This window comes from Scylla paramamosain, chromosome 4, assembly GCF_035594125.1.
Source record: "Scylla paramamosain isolate STU-SP2022 chromosome 4, ASM3559412v1, whole genome shotgun sequence".
NCBI classification, from domain to species: Eukaryota; Metazoa; Arthropoda; class Malacostraca; order Decapoda; family Portunidae; genus Scylla; species Scylla paramamosain.
The window spans coordinates 6,412,501-6,417,500 of record NC_087154.1 but is presented as its reverse complement, the minus strand read 5'-3'; the positions used below and the strand labels follow the sequence as shown (position 1 = coordinate 6,417,500).

General features: G+C 43.4%; 1 protein-coding gene across 5 annotated transcripts in view; it reads left to right on the top strand.

Annotated features, from left to right (window-relative positions):
• LOC135097264 (uncharacterized) overlaps positions 1-5,000 on the top strand; it is a 177,251-nt gene that overhangs the window by 77,637 nt on the left and 94,614 nt on the right. The window lies entirely within an intron of this gene.

Below are 5,000 nucleotides of genomic sequence, written 5' to 3'. Positions count from 1 at the left end.
GAATTTGCTGTAGACCTAGCAACACCGCTATGCTCAATAATAAACGCTTCACTCTCCCAACACTCTTGCCCCGAGGACTGGAAGACATCTTACGTCACCCCCATCCCCAAAACCTCCAGTCCACAGTCACTCAATGACCTCAGACCAGTCTCTATCACCCCCATCCCTAGCCTTATTTGTGAAGATTTTGTATATGACTGGGCCTACACCAAAATTTGTAATACCGTGGATATCAGACAGTTTGGAAATATTAAAGCCACCTCCACCTCCCATTACCTGACCAGCTTCCTTGAATTCATCCACAGCCACCTGGACAAGCGAAACACCTCTCTAGCTGTTGCTTTTGTGGACTTCAAAAAGGCTTTTGATCTTGTTGATCACACTGTTGTCATCAGCAAAGCAGTGAGTCTGGGTCTCCCTCCTAACCTGATAGCGTGGCTAGCCGACTTCCTCACAGGGAGGCGTCAGGCCGTTCGCTATCAGGGCTCTGTCTCTACTTTCCAACAGCTGACTTGTGGGGTCCCCCAGGGGACCAAGATGGGTCCTCTATGCTTCCTCCTCCTCATTAACGACGCCCTCACTGACACCCCCATCGCTGGAAGTATGTGGACGACTGCACCGTGGGCGTCCCAGTTTCCAACAAGAACCCGGAGTACTCGCCACTGCAAGCGATCCTGGAGCGACTGCAGACGTGGACGGAGGAGAGCAGGATGACCATCAACCACAACAAAACTGTGGTGATGCATTTTTGTACCTCCTCTGTACCAGTGCCCCCTCCCCAGCTCTCAGTGGGCCCTCACCCCCTCCAGGTAGTCCGATGTGCCAAGCTCCTCGGAGTCACGGTGGACGACCAGCTGACCTGGAAGCAGCATGTCGCCAGCACCATAAGATCAGCTACCTACAGGCTGTACATGCTGCGCAGACTCAGGTCGCTGGGGACGCCGACAGATGAGTTAAGGGGGTGTATCTTACTTTCATCCTCCTCAAACTCATGTACGCCTCCCCAGCGTGGTCCTCCTCCCTCACACAAACTCAACAGCTACAGTTGGAGAGTGTGCAGAAAAGGGCGTGCAGGGTCATCCTTGGCCCTGCATACATCACCTATGAAGAAGCCCTGAACACCCTGAAGCTGTCCAGACTATCCACCAGGTACAGTGAGGCTCTAGAGAAGTTTGGAAGGGGACTTCTGAATCATCCACGTCTCAGAAACATGCTGCCGCCTGACGCGCCTCGCCCTACCCGTGCCACCAGACACCACAATAAGATAACGCCCCTAAAGGCGCCACGTACGGACCGGTACAGACTTAGTGCGATTCCCACCATGGTGCGAGCCATCAATCAATAGTCTCTTCTAGATTTGACTTACCTTTAGGATTAATGTCAAGTATTTCCCCACCCCCAATGTACATTTTCAGTTTGTTGACTGCCTAAAGAATAAACCGTTTATTATTATTATTATTATTATTATTATTATTACACACACACACACACACACACACACAAACAGCAATAGCAGCAGCAGTAGTAGTAGTAGTAGTAGTAGTAGTAGTAGTTCATTAACCACAGCGTTACAGTATAGTCATCACAGAGATTCTCATTCATATAATCAAGAATAAGACAGTTTCATTACCGTTTTACTTAACAAATTACTCCAGTTCATAATTATAATAAAAGATCATAAAGAATAACCAACACAAGCACGCTGTCCTGATTACAAGAGATACTTATAAAAAAAAAATACATTTCTTAACTGGTTACCTCCTGCGTTTTGTGGTGTCCTTGACGCTGGGTAAACGCTAACATCGCGGGGAATGTGTTTTGTTAAGTTAACCCTTAGGTAATGTAAAACAGGGCACTTAATACAACTTACGATCAATTCTAAACTATTTCACGAAGCGCAAAAATAAGAACAAACGCTAAAAGGTTAGAACTAATTAATAATTTCCTTTTGTTGTTAATGATTTTTATATTATACTTACACTAGAATATTTTGTTAAAACAGCGAAAACAGGACACGTGTTTACTTCTTTTTCAGTAATTCTTAAACTATCTCACGGAGCACAAAAATGATAAGATACATTAAAAGGTTGGAAACTAATAAATAATTTTCCTCTCCTGTCAGTGGTGGCTTTCCATACTCACGCTAGACAATTTTCTTTACCTGTAGGAGAGGCCAAACAGTAGCAGGAAGGTTTTTCTTGTCATCTGCAGGAAGGGTATTGAGTAACGTATCACTGCCAACCTCACGTACCCGTGTCCCCGTAGATCAGTAAGTTTCAATTAGGGGAGAAAGGGGCGCGGGGGAAATCTTTGGGGTACGCGACAGTCCACAAAGTACTGGGGATTTTCAGGCAATAACACAAGACACTAAAGTAGCTCGGCCTCAATGTATTGTTGCCAGAGAATACTTCTAATTTAAAGAACATATATTTGACGAGTTATCTATTGATTATTTTTAAGACATTAAGAAAAATCCGGAGAGTATATGTAATCTGGCGAACTAATAGGTCGTACAGTGAGTGTGTGAGGATGCATCATAACTTAAGAAAGACATCAGATGGATACATACTCATATAAAGAAAAGAGTAAGAATTGCTATAGATAAACCTCTACTGTAAACTGACGAGAGTAAGGATTATTCGAGGTGCAGGGCGTGGTTGTATTAAGTTCAAAGGAAAACAAGAATGAAAGCAAATCAAACCAAAAACGCAGAGAGAGAGAGAGAGAGAGAGAGAGAGAGAGAGAGAGAGAGAGAGAGAGAGAGAGAGAGAGAGAGAGAGGTCATTGGGAGTGAGGAGAGATTGCGTGCTATTCCCTTTGTTCCTCTACAGTGCTGCCGTCAGTCACGAGTGTCGACAGTACTACACACACACACACACACACACACACACACACACACACACACACTCACACACACACACTGCATTTAATTATAATACCGAAGCCGCGTTACAGAAGCTGCTCATGATTTTTGGGATGGATTTTGAAAAGCCGCTAATAATTCATGTTGTGCCGCGTGAAGCCGTGACCAGCGCCGCGATTAATGTTTTCACTCCGTGCCGTTAACACACATTGCGCCATACATTTGTGGGGCTGAGCCAGATAGCTTAACTCCACCCGCTCGTCCTTTAAAGGTTAAATATATTTTGAAGCCCCGTTTTCTCTTATTATTGTCTCTTCCGTTTTCTGTCTCTAATTCTTGAATTGTTATTTTGCAGCGTTATTTTCTCGTTTTTACTTTTTTTTTTTTTACTTTTTTTTTTTATACACCCCCAATCACTCATCTATGTTCCGAGCCCCATCTGCTTTTGTCTTTTTTTCTTTTCATCTTTATATGGTTAATAGATGTTTTCCTTCGTATTTTTCTATTTTTTTTCTACTCCAGCCCATTATATTCCCGCGTCTAATTTTCTTTTAACACTATTTCCTCCGTTTTCAACTTGATTACGGTATTTTCCCCCAAAGTTTTCCCGCCTGGAGGCCCCCAAAGGGAATTCCTAATACCATGCAAAATTTGAGCTCTCTATATTAAAGTGTAGTGGAAAAATAGCACGCCCTTTTTTACCTCCTTAGTCTGGCGGGGAAGGAAGCGGCGTCTCCTCTCGCCGCGGAGTTGTCCCCCCTCTCCCTCGCCTTGCCAAACCCCGGACATGGATATCATGGTACGAAAATATCATGACGCCTTAAGTTTTCTCCTTCCTCCTGAATTTATGTGAGCCGTCCCCAGCCCCACTGCTTCCCTCCGCACCGTGTGTACCCTTTGCACTCATTTAAATCAGACTAATTCTTGCTAATTTCCTGCTACACTTGTCTTGTTCTCGACACACTTTCGCAACTCGTTAATAGCGTGTTCGTATTCAGAACTTCTTCCGTGATGTATTAAGAAAAGGTCGTGGTGGTTGTGGTGCGTACATGCCATCATCCATTTTCTCTGTATTCGTGTATCAGTTGTCGTAAACGTGTAGTAAAAAACTCTTGTCCAGTTTATCCTCGCCCACGGCATTTTCTTGGTGGGAGAAATAACGTCTTTCTTTTTTTTTTCTTACCTCTTGATGGTATCATGTTATTATTGTTTTTTTCTCGATTCGTTTTACATAACATTTCAGAATGGAACATAATTTGACGTTCTTGCTATCCAGTTTGATTGCATTATACTGCGCTGAGTAATTATCAAGACACCTCAGTAACTAAATTAGCTCACCTTTTTCATATATTTTCTTGAATTTTCAGGAGCGTCGAGTTAAACGGGATTTCTTTCCAACTTTCTGGATTCTTAGCCAGTTTTCTTGACATGCAAAAGAAAATCTGGATCCCTAACTAGATTATAGAAGGTAGGAACAGGGTGTTATCATCTCCTACTAACGTTTATGGCAAGTGATATGTACATATTTCTTTTCCTTTTTTTTTTTATTTGTTTGACCAGTTTTATTGAAACCGTAGAAAAATCAAGAAACCTAATTACCACATGAAAGACGGAAAGGTGTTATTATCAGCTACTAACATTTATAGAGAAGAATATATATAATTCTTGAAATGGCAGTATGTTGTTTTGTATACTATAGATGCATCATTGCCATGGCACCATAACTCGATTTACAATGCCCACCGTTCAAAGCTCACACGAATATTCAAGGGACGAGTAGCTTGGGTGACGGGATGAATGGTATACGAGGAAGTATGCACCTGGGCAGGCTGAGAGGAGACAGGTGGTGCGCCTTTGCAGCTGTGAGGATTCAGGAGGGCGAAGGTGAATAGGTGAAGGGAGGCGCGTGTGTCCTCTCAGCTTTGACCTCCATTCACTCCTGTCTCCCTCTCTCGACTCCTCACTTCAGGCGAGGCAAGGAAGATTGGAGTTTTTACGTCTTTGGTATTTTCTTCCCTTGTACTCTCTCTCTCTCTCTCTCTCTCTCTCTCTCTCTCTCTCTCTCTCTCTCTCTCTCTCTCTCTCTCTCTCTCTCTCTCTCTTTCATTTTTTGCTCTCTGTGATTTCCTTCCTTTGT